Source organism: Chinchilla lanigera, unplaced genomic scaffold (assembly GCF_000276665.1).
Source record: "Chinchilla lanigera isolate Chin_1 unplaced genomic scaffold, ChiLan1.0 scaffold00025, whole genome shotgun sequence".
Lineage (NCBI taxonomy): Eukaryota > Metazoa > Chordata > Mammalia > Rodentia > Chinchillidae > Chinchilla > Chinchilla lanigera.
Genome location: NW_004955426.1, coordinates 26,967,237 through 26,982,523, shown reverse-complemented (window position 1 = coordinate 26,982,523; position 15,287 = coordinate 26,967,237). Strand labels below are relative to the sequence as shown.

At 37.3% G+C, this 15,287-nt stretch overlaps 1 long non-coding RNA gene across 1 annotated transcript; it reads left to right on the top strand.

Moving 5' to 3' along the window:
* Window positions 1–10,344: 10,344 nt before the first annotated feature.
* Window positions 10,345–14,284, top strand: LOC106148680. Its single transcript, XR_001234324.1, has 3 exons — window positions 10,345–10,448; window positions 13,198–13,296; window positions 14,254–14,284. It is a non-coding gene; the product is annotated as an uncharacterized LOC106148680 (long non-coding RNA).
* The last annotated feature ends 1,003 nt before the right edge of the window (window positions 14,285–15,287 follow it).

The following is a 15,287-nucleotide window of genomic DNA, read 5'->3' as shown; positions in this document are numbered from 1 at the left end:
AGAAAAAATAAAATGGAATAATTAAAATCATCATCATGGTTATCATCAGTTTAAGGCAAATTTTTAATCTATGTTCACCGTTTATCTCCTGTACAATTTGCAACATTCTTCTCTTTTCTCTAGTTTTTTTTAACCTCTATTGGATCCTATCTCATAGGTTATAAAAATATTCAGGTTTCCTTTTGTCCAACATAAAAATTTATATCTCTATCCCAAGGCTTCCATTCAGCTACTATCCTTTCACTTTATCTTCTTTTCTCAGAAAAACTTTTTTTTAAAAAAAGACTTTAAGGATAGCTGGAGTAATTGTACTGCTGATGTCTATTGCTTTTTAGAAAGGAACATACAATGCTTAAATTTTTTTATTTTAAAAATAAAAGGAGGAAAATATTAACAGACAGACAACCTTTTACAAAATAGCAAAAGAACAGTACAGACAATATGGAGTTACAAAGTGGTAGGAAATTAACATTGTTTTTGTATTACATATTGATATCTTCCAAGTGGTTTCTCATGAAAACAGATAGAGACATGCTATATTGATCCATTTTGCATGCTTATATCTGGTAATCTGGACAACAAATTTGAGGACAACAATATACAATTTAATAACCATTGCTGAATTCCTATCATCTTGTTTAGTGAAGCTCTGTGTCATTTCTAATGTTTTAATTATTTTTATTCTCTTTAATTGTTTGATTAATCTTGCATTCTTACATCTAGGAATCTGAGCAACTTCATTAACAATAACAATATGTAATATTACAATCATTGTTAATTTCCTATCATCTTCGTTTGAAATTGTGTATTGTTTTGTCTTTGTTGTTGTTGTTTTGTTATTTTTTTCTCTTTGAAAATAATAAAAGACTTTTACCACATTCTGCAAGTTATCATTCTCCATTCACTTTTTAATTTTTTATTTGCTTTACCAAGTTAGCCCTGTGTCATAAAATTGCATGTTTAAAGAGTCCTATTATTGAGCACAGTTGATCCCTTTAATTATGATAAATGATTATAATCATTGCTTTTAGATTTTGGTATGTGGGAGGCACTGGGCTAAGTGCCTTATTGCCATTACCCCACTTAATCTTCACAATAGCACTATGAGGTAGGGAGTATTATTATTTCTATTTCATTCTGTTAATAAGTACCAGAGTTGGGACTTAAAGTAGAGGTTCTTGAAAGTCAGCTGGTTTTTGATGCTGCATTAAGCCAGCTGTGAGGCCCATAATCAGTTATTTTATCCAATGAAAGTCTTCAGTGTTGAAGTTGATTTGAATAGGACTTATCAATACTTGTATCCCATTATTCCTTGTATTCCATAGTAACTCGGCTATAATACTGTAAGCCCCCTCAGGCTGAGGACTGTATATCTCTCCTATGGCCCCACTAAGTGGTATGTTTCTACCTCTGGGTTCTATTATTCATATGTTAATAATGAGGAAATCATTTAAGAAATTAAAAAATTTCTTAATTACTTTAAGAAATTAAGTAACATGCCCATGGTTGGATCCTTTGCAATATCTAGTAAAGTATGAGACACATAAGGATATGCTCAATAAGTACTCATTGTATGCATGGAAGAATCACAGATAAAAAGAAAATCTATTCCAAGGCTATTTGCCCTTCTAATAGGTCTTAACGGACAGATGGGTGTTTTTCACCTGCTTCCAAGCACAAATGCCTAGTCAGAAAAAATTTGTTGGGCCAGTTTTATATCTCTACTAATCTTTCTCATCCTTGAGTTCTTGTGACATTGTTGGATTTATTGTATAATCTAATGCTTTTTGTTTTAAATATACTCCTGAAGATTAATAATATATTTCTGTAGTTTGTTTTCTCACATTCAATGCTCTGTTGCCTCCCTCCAACACACCCACGCTGGATGTATTTCGATTCTAATAGTTGACTAAGTTCTCCTCCACTGATTATTCATAGATTAACTTTTCCATCAGTAAATTATACAGGCAAATTTTACCTTAAGTGGAATATTGTCATTGAAATAGTTTTAAAACTGAGTGAAGATTCAGTTACCTTTTAAGCACATACAGCAAACAGCACATTGTGCTGACTTGTTCTTATGGCCTCAAAAGTAGTGAGCACAGCTTCCTGTTCTTTAGAAACATCTGTACTTAGTATGCAAACATTAGCAAATTTAAAAATAGTGAATTATTTATTTATTACATAATCACAAGTCCACAGTCTTGTGAATGTTAACATTTTCTGACAATAACAACAGACTTTGGAAAAATTTAAAGCTTTAAAGATAATCAACAGTTATATTATTGGAAAGTGAATTTTACTGTACAAGACAACAAGGAAGAGTCTTGATTGGTAATAAATTAACCTAGGAGTCAGGAGATCATTGTTCTAATTCTTGCTCTGTTTCTTGCCAGCTGTAAAACCTTAGAAAAGTCTAATATCTTGCTGGGCTCCAGTTCCTTATGTTTAAAACTAAAGACTTGATTTTGTGATGGTTGATAATGTATCTTTCCACTTTAAGATTCTACCATTTATTTAAATCCACAACTACTATGATAAAAAGAATATGTAATGATGATGGAGTGTTAGCACTGGGAAAATTGGCTGTCAAATAGAGAATAAAGTGATTTTTAGATAGATGAAAGACTTACTCTTTTAACCTAAAAGTTTGCATTTCATAGCATGTTGAAATTATTATGTGGTTATTTCACTGTTTAAAAAGATTCTTAAATCCATAAATGAGGGGAGCAGCTGAGCTAGAGATTGATCACATATGTGGGGCTAGAACAAGGCCAGCCCTGAGAACACGGAATGTCCAAACTGAGCCAGGCAAACTAGTTGTTAGGCATGTCCTTTCTCCCATTAGGACAGAGGTTTCACCTGTTATCAACCTCTTACTGATTGTATAAATAAGTGCACTGCAGTCCTTAAGCTGTTCCTTTCCTCCCATCAGGAAAGAGGGCTCCACCTGATCTTAGCTTTCTGCATTCTGACTATTGTCCTCATTTCTTCATCCTCCACCATTCTCCCCCAGGAATATCAAGAGCTGTGCTGGATGTGGCACATAAATATTGAGTGAATGAGACCAGATATAAGTCCATGAGTTGTGTAGAACTAAGCACTTTTACACAATTCTTAAATATTTGCTTTGCCTTCTGGAAACTTCAAGACCAACTTTCCTTGAATCCTATGACCAAACGTTTTTGATCACTTGAATAATTTGCCTGCCAGATGTATTTAATTGAAGAATTTGCCCCTTTAATTGAAGAATTTATACTAAAACACAACAAAACCAAAAATAAAAATGTTATCTTAGCTCTTAGAAAACTGTTTTGATATATGCAGGAAAAAGGAATTGAAAGCATTATATCTAAACCAATTGCACCACATAAATTTAGCCAAATGTGAGTCTAAAATATTCTGAAAACTCCTCTTTATGGTCTTGCACTTTACATTTGTTCTTATGGGATGCAGTGTTTTGGATATATACCTCAAGAGGTGGTAGAAAATGGAAGTTGGGATCATTATGTTGGAAGCCAATAAGAGGGTTAATGTTAGGATGATACTTTTCATACATGAGAATGAAGGGTAGAACTAGAAGGAACTATGCACTGCAAAGTAGGCAGCAAAAATTGGGCAGAACAAGACAGTCAGTTTCCAAATAACCTGGTGGATAGGTAACGACTATGACAAAACAAACAAATAAACAAATGAACCGCAACCTATTGCCCTCTGCGGAAATTTGATCTACAGGGACAGATTTGCCAGTCAAAGAATCAATGAAAGAATTTGATCCTTCGGGACAAATTGTTTAACCAATACAACTTTTTAGTCCTTTCTACTTCTACAGAAGTATCCCCTGATTCAACCAAAAGTCTTATTTGTTTGGAAGACAGTGTATTCTAAGAAAGATGGTGTTGGATTTGTGAAGCTTATTCTGTATAGGTAGCCCAGTGTGTCTCTCTTTGAGCCTGTTAGGGGTTGTTCCTTCCTGCCTACTTCTTGCAGTTCATGGGCTTGGTAGCTCTTTTAGTTCACAGAGATAAAGTCCTACTCTGGCTTGGTGATTGAGGTTTATACAGAATGAAAGTAGTTTATAGAGGAAAATTCAAGGCAAACTAGGAACAGGTGAGGTGGTCAGTTTCAAACAACAAAGTAGAATAGTATTTAGGAAGCAGAAGAAATAATAGAGCTTTAAAAGTTGAGTTTTGTTGAATTTTTACCACTGCAGTTTGTTCTCTTTACTAGAATATTGTCATTGATATGACTCAACTTTGCTCTTAATGCTTATCTCTCTTGCATCTAATCATTTCTCTCAAAATAAATTGCCTGAGGCTACTCATATATTCCTTCTCAAATTTCTGAGAGAATTTATTGGTATAATTGATGATAATCATTCTTGTTTGGGCTGTATGTCTGAGGATGTTGACTTTGGAAAAGCCTGCTTGCAAGTCAGGTTCTTGGCTGGTGTTTGGTGTTCCCATGATTCCTAGAACTCATAGAGGTGGTTCCTTGTGCCTAGACTATTATGGCAAAAATATGATTTATACTGAAAGCCTGCTTTCTTCTAGGAATCTGGAATTTTGGCACATATTAGGTAGATAGCAAATGAAACCAGCCCATGCAAGTGTTAAATTCTGTATCTGTAGTGGGATATCCTGGGCAGAAACATGGTACACATGTTATTGCTAGAGAAAGCAATAAACTGAAGCATAACTCCCTACAGGAGAGAGCATAGAAACCTGTGTATGGATTTCTCTGGATTCTGCCTGTGTCTTTTTCCATTATGATCTACCTAAGTATCTCTCCTATTACATCACTATAATAGATCTTGGTCACGAGTCTAACCACATGATGAGTCCTAAGAGTTACCTTAGAAATCTGAGTATGTGGTTGGTCTTGGGATCTGGACACAGGCCATTTCTGTTAATTAATCCAATTAATTGACCATGGGAGAAGGAGGGTGGAATCATAAGTTATTCATAACATCAGTTTATAGAATAGTCTAGAGCATAATTTCCAACTTTGGCTGCAAGACAATATTCTGTTTTGTGTTTAACAAGTGGACCCTATCCAAAGTAAACTAGATTCTTGAAATTAGAATTTGAGGGGGTGGTGAGACCTAAAGAATGACTTGTTTTAAAATTCTCTAGTCACTCCAATTTGCAGGTAGAGTTGGGACCCGGGGCCTGAATCAATTTTTGTCCAGAAGTTTGCAGGAGATAGTTTCACATCTGTTTCTCAGGGTTATTCAAATATCTGTGTTAAATTGCTTGTCCTGATCAGCAGGTCTTATCTTTCAGGAAAAGTTGGTTGGCAGGAAAGTTGCATGGGGCCAGCCTGTGGCATCACGTGCTCTTTTCCTTTCATAACTGCACAGAAATTGGCTGTGAGGAAGCCACTTACAGGGAGACATGGCAGAACCTGCCCCTCATACTGAAAGGGCCAAATGCAATTTGATAGGTTTTTATATGATTCTCTGTCACTGCCTTCCTCACACCCCCATTGCCTCTGACAACTACTGTACAAAAAAGCTTCCAGCTTACAGCAGAAGCCTGTTTTGGCAGATCTAACTTTTTTATTTATAGTACTAGGGATTAAAACCAAGATCACATGCCTGCTGGTCAAGTGCTCTGCCACTGAGCTATATTCCCTGTTCTTTTCATTTTTTATTTTGAGACAGGGTCTTGCTAAGTTGTCAAGGGTAGTCTTGAATTGGCTGTCCTCTTGCTTCAGCCTCCCAAGTAGCTGAGATTACATGTATGTGCCACAATACCCTGTGTGGCAGGTCTGCTTTAATGAAATACCCTGCTTTTAGTGGATGTACTGCAAATATTTGTTGAGTTCTCTTGATATGACAGTAGAACTAGTGAAAGAAATTGCTGTGTTAAATTGAAATTGCTGCTGACAGGTGCAGTGCAGACTTACAATCCTTCCCGCCTTGTATCTTTTGATAGAGGCCAAGGCAGCTTTAAGGCACTGTTGGATAAAAGCAGTTGTTCTCTACATGGAGGTAGCCTTGCCTTGCCTGGACTGCAGAGGTATCCTGATACATGGCTAGGATGCAGTTTTTTCTCATGATGGATGCAGGTTGTTCTGAGTGGCTATAACCTCCTATTACCTCACCCCACCCGCTGCATAGCTTGCAGTTTCCACTGGCCCTTGTACCCTGGGAGGTAAATGGGACTGAACCATGTAGGCTTACAGCTTTGTCCACTAGTCACCCTTTTCTTTACCTTGTTGCTTTGGAGTTGGTGTCACTCTTAACCATATAAGCCATGTGTTTTCTTTCCCCACAGGAAAGCCTGCCTTGGCTAAAGACTTGGAATTCATTGATACTAGGCTTAACTTTTCTCTTACGAGTTTTTGCATTTTAAGAAAACTCAATGAGCAAAGCTTTAGGTGACATAAATTGTTTTTGTGGTGGCAGTAGGGCTATAGGTGGCTTTGGGAGAGTGATTTTCTAGTCCATTGGGTAAGGACTGGAGTCTCCTCTTGGCTTATCGCACCAGGTAGCAGCCTACCTCTGCCTGAGACATGAGAGCATGGACCGCAGATGATCCCCAGAGAGCTGCTACAAAAAGTACCAGAAGAGCAAACCTCAATTCTGGCACCACCATTCTGTGGTCTCTAAAGTTATTTTGTTTCACAATTTTGTTTTGTTTTTCTTCCTGCAAGTTAAGCAAGGCATCTGGCAACTGTGGTGTGGAGTCAGCAGAAACAGTTTTGTTTCCCATCACTGCCTGGCAACATCTTAAACTTGACTGAGTTCTCAGGCCTGACTGTGCTTTTGGAAATTGTCCCAAACGAAAGAGGCTTGAGGAAAGGCTGCTCAAATGAGACCAGCAGACATTCTCACGTGTGGATGTCTTATTTTTCTCAGTGCTGAGAAAAAATAACCACCCAATGTTAAATGAGCAAAAGACTATTTAGCTCACAGTTTGTAGAGGTTTCAGTCTATGATCAGTTGGGTCCAAGATAGGATGGCATGGCAGAGGAGCAACACAGAGGAGAAAACAGTTTATGACAGGCAGGAGACAGCAAAAGCAAGCAATGCCGGGACCATAACAGCATCTTTCTGCCCTTTTTATCTTATTAAGGCTACTCAGGGAAAGCAGTGCTCATACCTTTAATCCTAGTGCCCTGCATCCTAGCACTGAACCCGAGCATCACACCCTCTAGATTTAGCCACTTCTGAGAAAGCTCCACCTATGACCATAGGAAGCTTTGAGGAGACATCTAAACACAAGCCATACAATGGCTTGTGTTTTGACCTAGGAGCAGAATATAACAAATCAATAATAGGAAAACTATAGTATACAGAATGACCTTGTCATGTTAAAATACCTTCATTGCTTGCTTGTTGTGTATCAGGCAACTGAGGTTTTATATATATAGTACTAAAGGTTATCCTTTGTGTTAGTACAAAATGGCTAATGTGTATCCTTCAGAGACTCAAGTATGCTAGAGAAATTAATTGCAAGACTTCTACAGTTTTCTCCCAAACAGAAGGAAAAGGAGGAAAGAGGAGGAAAAGGAAAAGGAGAAAGAGGAGAAAAGGGAGAGAAAAAAAAGAAGGAAGAGGAGAATGAGGAAGAAGAGGAGAAAAAGGAGGAAGAAGAAACATTATTTTCCTTCTCTGTTCTTTCTTTCACAGCTAGACATAAATTCCTCTTCAAACTTTGCAGAAAACCTTTCCTGTGAACTAAGATCAAAAAAGAAAACTCCAGGCTTTCCTTAAAGCAAATGCAAATGAAATTTTGACCAAAATTTTCAGTATTTATTTTCATCAAAATATAGAATTATCCAGGGCCAGTGTTGAGGGGCCATGTGTGTACCCTGCCCAAAGATGGGGATTTTGGGAAAGTGTTTCTGCCAAGAAGCCAATCACACAGCTCTCCTCCTCTAGACTGTCAAGCTGTCTCAAATTCCTTAAACATACCTTTTCATATAAACCAAAGCTCCTTAAGACACTTGACTTTTCCTTATATCATTCACTTTTTACTTTTCATTGTGACCCTCGATTGCATTAGCATTGGGGAAAATTGTTTCCCATTTTTCAGAACACCAGACCAAGCGTAGTATACAATTGTGGTCACTAAGATGTCAAGGCATGTATTGTGAGTCTCCCTTGAAAGTTACAAGGGTAAATATAAACCAGGTAGCAATCTTCAATAAAGACATTTGAGTTTGACCACAAAATATTCTGGCTAAGTATATAAATGGCTTCTCTAAGCCTCTTTTAAAAGAGACCTTTGGCATCTATAAGAAGAAAGCCAGGGATAGAAAGGACAGAGATTGGCTTTTCAGAAGGTTTTCTGGATTACATATGGTACTGTCACTTTTACTGCCTTCTCATCCAACCCTAACTCCACACCACTGTGATTGATGTCTTAAAGTACTACTCTGATTGTGTCACATGAGACTCCCACAAGATTTACATGCCTCAGCATCATGTGGTCACTGCATGTCTCCTATTGTGTCACTTGACCTCAGCTCAGCTATACCAGCTTTGCTCATTTCCTTCCATATGTTACACTCCTTCTCACCATAAGTCTTTGTGTGTGTTCTTTTTCTAACATTACCTGGTTAACTCTTTTTACACATCATTCCAGTTGCAGCAAAATGTTATCTCCTCAAGAAACCTTCACCAATTCCAATAACCTAATTATTTCTCTACTATCTTCTGCTTACCACTCAATAACATTTGTTCTATCATTAGATGCTAGACAGTATAAAAGTAGGAGACAGTTTTCTTTGACCTTTGTTTGATATCTAGTGCCTAGGATGTCAGCAGTTAGATTTCATGGGGTTTGAGTTGGAAATTTGAAATAATAATAGTTCTTGTGAGCACTTGTCTCAGGCATCATGCCAGGCATTTACACATATTTTCTAATTCAGTCCTCATAGCAACCTACAAAGCCAGAAGGTAATGGAGACCTAACCACAGCTATGATCATACAGAGGCTTATCTTTCCTCACACAATAACAGACGAAGAGCAGGCAGTCTGAGGTGACACAATTGATTAAGAAATCATGAAGTTTCCAGCTTCTTCTGATGTTCTCCTTCTTAATGTTTAGATTTCTAGCTCCTTGGTTATAAATGTGCTCATCCACTTAAGACATTGCATTGACTGACCAGGAGAAAGACAATGAAAGCAATGCATACTCATACATGGAAAAGCACTCTCTGATGCTAAGGTCCCTGGCAAACTTCAGACTTCTGCTGTAGAACTGTACTCTAGAACTGGTTAGAACTCTCTGACATAGATATGCCAGTGGCAGGACCGACTGAGAAATAGAGGTTTTTATTTTGGTTTTTGTTTTTTTTATGAGTGCATAGCTGCTTTAGGATTGTGCAATGAGGAAATAGGAGGGAGCTGGACATTGGACAGGCAGTTAACCATGCTGCTGAAATAGGTATTATTTTACATAGCAGGAAACATAGATATTCAGGGTTAAGAAAATTGCTTAAAGTCACATGGTTAACAAGCAGAAAAGCTGGTTACCTGAATATTTAACCTGAATATTTAACTCTGTGCAAGGGCTTGAACAGAAAAGCAAAGGGGAGGAAAAGGGCACTTTGTGGAAGAGGAAGGTGTTAACAAAAGTACCGAAGTAAGAATACTTCTGTGCAAGTGAGGCCCTGGGCTGGGATATGGGAACTACACTGAGAGTAGCAGCAAGTAAAGTGGGAAAGATAATTTGGGTTCATGCCATCTGCCAAATCAAATCTTCAGAAGCATAAGCCTTATTAGTTCTGAGATTGAAATAATGATAATCTAAACAGGCAAGAAGTGTTGGCAAGAAATGACAGCTCTGTCCAGGAGGCAAAGGCTAAGTGCAGGAATGTGACCAGGGTCAGTACACTAGGAAATGCCAAACATGAGCACAGCCAGAAACCAGTGTTTGGCAAATTAAAAGTTGAAGCTGGAACACTTTAGAAGTGGCAGCCAACATTAAATACAGGATGTTCTGAAGCTCACAATGTGTACAACAGTCTTAGAGATATAGGCACTGGAAGCCAGCACTGGGTGGTTTGAGGTCAGAGGGCTGACACACTGGATTCCTGGAATATGACCTACTGAAGGCCTGGTTCTTTTATAACAGTGTTTGTACCTTCCAGCACCTTTTGATTATTATTGACACGTTAGGAGCACATGATGACTGAAGACTATGGGAACACCAAAGAAACACAGGGACATGTTTTCCACTGGAGCTTATTACTTTCAAGTATTAGCTTGACCTTTGTTATTTCATGAGATAACTGGAGTGGTAGCACAAACAAAAAGCTAGAATGAATAAGAAGGGAGCTGTGCAAAGCAGATTACCACATCAGTTTTAGATTACACACTTTTCTGTCATTACTGAGTATGGAGCTGGCACTGTGAGAGGTCAGATCTTGTAAGCACACATTCCTTTTAAAATGAGAGACCTGTCAAAAGAATGCAGCATGCCTCTGAGTGGTGAGTTTTCTGATCTGGTAATGCTTAAATAGAAGCTGGACTGTAGAGGAGAGAGGTTTCACAATTATTTACTACATGCAGCTTGACTAAAAAGTTTCAAATCTACATTTTTATAATTGTATGTTATGATCTTCTGGAATCGATCAGAAGTTTAGGCTCCAAGTAGGAATCTGAAATCATTTGTGCCTTGAGTCTGTTGCCAGCCAAGTACTCTAAAAAGCTTTGCAGAACCTTCTCCTCACGTAGTGTCTCTGCAACACATGAGGTTGTTGGGAAAATAGGTATAAGGGCCATTCTCTGGCAATCTAAAGAATGAAATTTAATTTTAGGTGTTCAGCATGTGTTCTACTATATGAAGCCTCAGCATGCGTGTGCCTAGCCTTAAAATACACAAACACACACACACACACACACACACACACACACACACACCCCTTATGAGGAAAAACAAATCTTTGTTCACTGCAGCAGTTAAACTCTTGAATACTAGAAGTTTTGAGTTTGAAATGTAGCTCCTGAAAGAGCGAATACAATTAGGAGGTATGATAGACATTGTAAAATGAAAGAAAAATGTTCAAATGTAAAGGGCAACTGGGGTGTGGGAAAAGAGAAAGGAAAGAAGGGGAAATTATGTAAGTATGTATACACAGGATAGCTAAAATAGTTGTACTACCGTCTTCTATTGCTCTACAGAAAGGAACAGTTAATGATTACTTGTTTGATCAATGTTGTATGTCTCTATTTGTTTTCCTGAGAAACCACTTTGAAGATATCAGTAAGTAATACAACAACCTTGGTTAATTTCCTACCACTTTGTCTGTAACTCTGTCTTGTTTGTATTGTTCTTATGCTCTTTTGTAAATGGATGTCTGTCTGTTAACACATTTTCCTTTTTATTTTTTAAAATAAAATAAACACCTGCTGATTTTCAATTAAAAAAAAAAAAAAAACGGCAGCTCCTGTGCTTTCTAGGTTTGAATCTGGGGCAGGTTACTCAGTTTCTGTGCTGGTCTTCTCATCAACAAAACAAGAGCAATGGCTGTTGTGAAGATTGTGTGTATTGTTACCTAAAAGATTTAAAGTAGTAACTGGCACAGAGTAATAAACACACACACACCAGCAGTTATTATTCTAGATTTTCTAGAACAAACAAAAAAACACAAAGAACTAAACCTATCCTTATACTGAAGGAAAACCACTCAGTTGTTATATCTTTCTGGTCTTTTTTCATGTGTTTATTTTCTGTTTGTTGTCATTCTGGTTTCATGCTTGTGTCAAGGGTACTAATGCACAGGCATGATTAGATAATCTTGCAAAAATATTTTTTCAGGATGAAGCTAAAAGGTCAAAACTTACTTTAGTAGTTTTTATGGAGTCATTTTTCAAAGAGAACAGTTCACCTGTAAGTCACAGAGAGAAAGCTCAGAAGAAATTAACCCTGACAACACCTTGACCTCAGATTTCCAGCAGGTCTGGAAACAAATTAAGATCATATTTTTTTAAAAGGTGAATTATTTTTAATGAGGATTATGTAAAGCTACCTTGTGGAAAATAATTACATTTAATTGGTTATTCAATCAGCAAACTATTAAGATTTTCATACAGGTTCTACCAAAACACACTTAAGATTTGAGATACTATCAACACAAGTCATAAAAGATTTTGGTGGTAATGTATCTTTAAAATGAAGCAGCAGATTTACTAGAAATTTAAATTGGAAATATCCATTTAATTAAGATAAGACTAGTGATTCTGGAAACACTGTGTCAGCTATTTAAAACTTGGCCTCTTTGAAAATTGGATAACATGTTAGCATGAATGCTAAGTTTTAAGGAAAATAGGAATAAATACTTGCAGCTGGTATAGGGCAGTATCAGTTGTGAAAAGCAATAAGAGAAACCGTCCATTATATATTGGAGGGGGTGAACATTCACTTGAACTTGTTGGCAACATGGCACCTGTCTTGGCTGCTTTTCTCTCATTTCTGAGACAAAATTCCTAATGCCCAAAAATAAGGAAGGAAAAGTTTATTTAGCTCATAGTTTGTGAAGGTTTCAGTCCATACTTGGCTGGCTCCAAGGCAGGGTAGCACATGGCAGAGGGCAACAGTTCATAGTGGTGGAAGACATCAAAGTAACAAGAGCAAAAGTTGGGGGCAAGCCTCTCTTCCTTCCTTATATTGTGTGCTGGCTACCCACCCATGCCCACTCCCTCTTTGTGCCCTTCTCTTGCATAGGCTCAGATGTAGAACTGCTGAGTCACTTAGCCAAGCTTCTAGACTCCTCAGGTTGACACAATGTATTAACCATAACAACACCTCTGACTATGGACAACATCCAGGATAAAGTAATTTCAAGTTAGAGAATAGCATATGATTTATGTTCGTAAATTATCTTGTTCTTTGGGTTACAAGGGCTTTCATAGTTCAACAATCCTGACTTCTCAGTTTTTAAAGCTCACAGGAAAACACATAATTTATTTACCTATTCTTTTACCAAATATTTATTAAGAATCATTTGTGTCAAAGTGGTCAGTGAATCTCTACTACTGTGATTCAGACATCTATGGTATCCTTAGTGCCTGTCCAGCAGACCCTTCTGGAGCCCTTCTCACTGGCCCTGTTGAACAGATAGAAACAACTGCTGTCAACAATGCCTGTCCAGATGTTTGACCAGATGTAGATTCTGTGTCACTCTTCTGAGGCCAAACTCCCTGAACTTATCTTACATGGGTGTTTCCCTCATTTAAGGAGTTAATGCTGTTTTGAGACCCTTTCATCCCCCTACATGCTTCTTCCATGTTGATGCTGACATCTCATGAATAGCTGCAGTTAAAACATTTGGTTTGGGTAAGTTTTTATTTTATTTTATGTTTTTAAACTTTAACATCTTTTTCAAGCAAAAATTCTTTTGATGTTTATTTTCTGAAAGTGCTCAGAGGTAAATGAAATTTGGCACTATCTATAATAACCTCCCTTATTGCACTTATGTTTGATATGTCAAACATTTCTCAGATCTGTAAACTTGTGAGCTTGAAGAAAAGCACCCTTCAAAGTTCATTTCAAAGTCATTTGAATCTCAAGAGATGCAATTAAGTGTTATCTAATCCAACCTCCTGTTCTTATGTCTTCCTCTGGTCATTGTTCTCATTTATTTAAAAAACATCTTGTTTTCCTAAACATCCTTTGCATATTCAGTAGCTTACTAATCTTTCAATAGACCTGCTCAAACAATATTATATTTGATACTAATCATAGGCTGGCATTTAGGGTTACTTTTTGTACATGCAAGGGGAGGAAATGGTCATTTAAGTTAAAAAAAAAAAAGTATTGGTAATACTTTCATGTCCCTTTGTATATTATGTAATATGCCACTTAAACTGAAGAGGCTAGTACTTTATGTATTAATAACATTCTCACATTCTAACATTTTGAGACATCCTTGTTTTACAAATGTTAATAAATGGATCTATGTCATATTATCATCTGACTTAGCTAATAAATTGATTTAAAGACTCATGATTTATAAGGGCTTCTTTCTTTTATCATGAACTCATATACATTCTGGGCCTTATTCTCTACAGAAATCATCTACTGCTCATAGAATGCTTATTAAAAACATGGACTAAACACATGTGCAAATACTCTGCAACAAATGTTTAGGACACAAAATGAGCTTACAGTATGAAGATTTAATGACTTTAGGGACAGAAATTGTGTCCCTAAACAAAGCTAAACTTGACAATTAGTTGCTCTCAGTGATCTCAAAGTTCAGCTAGGTGTGGTAATGCAAGCCTATAATCCCAGCACTCGGGAGGCTGAGGCAGGAGGATCATTGTGAGTTCGAGACCAGCCTGGGCTACAAAGTGAGCTGAAGGCCAGCCTGAACTACACAGCGAGACCCTGACTCAAAAAGGTAAAAAAAAAAAAAAAAAAATCTTAACATTCAATTGTGTTGTGATCACTAGAGTAACCTATTAGGAGATTATAATTACTCAAAAATATTAAAACAATCACAACTGTCTAAACAGTGCAGTGGTTAGGTTTTCCAGGTGTCTGTAAGTAGAAGGTAAACCCAATATGAAGTACCTTTTCAGCTTGCTTGAATGTATGATAACTTCATGAAACCTACTCTGTGTCCAACTGGGTAGAGTACTCTTCATTTCCAGTGTTCTAACAGCATCTTGTGTTCATAGCTCTTCTAGACATAATCACACTTTAGTCTGCTTACTTGTCTATTTCTTAGATTTTGAGGACAAAGGATATAGAATTGTTATGGTTTGTGTCTGTGTGTCCCCCCCAAAGCCTCATGTGGTCATGGGGCAGGCTTTCAGAGTTTGATTGATTATGGATGTGAGAGCTACACCCGCCTTGGGGTGGATAGTTTGCATATGTAAGGGAGAGGAAGAGGCTGCTTGGGGCCGTTCCTCCCTTTTAGTGCTTGTTGCTTTTGCTGTGTTCTGCTGCCATGAGCTGTAGCCCTCTGCCATGTGCCACTCTGCCTTGTAACCTGCCAAGTATGGACTAAAACCTCCACAAACTATAAATGAAATAAACCTTTCCTTCCTTAATTTTGGGCATCAGGCATTTTGTCCCAGCAACAAGAGAAAAGTAACTAAGACAGAGGACAAAGGATATAGAATTTTAAATAATTCTTACTTTTTAATCTCAGCAGAGCTAAAATTTAGTAGGTGGCCTTGCACAAGCAGCCAAAAGCATTTATTTGATTTAATGTAATTTAGTTAAACTTTCAGTGTTTGCTTGAAAATTCTGCTTTCTTTTTTTTTTTTTTTAAAGCAGAATATATTTATTGAAGGAAAGAAAGCTTCTGTCCAAGAGAG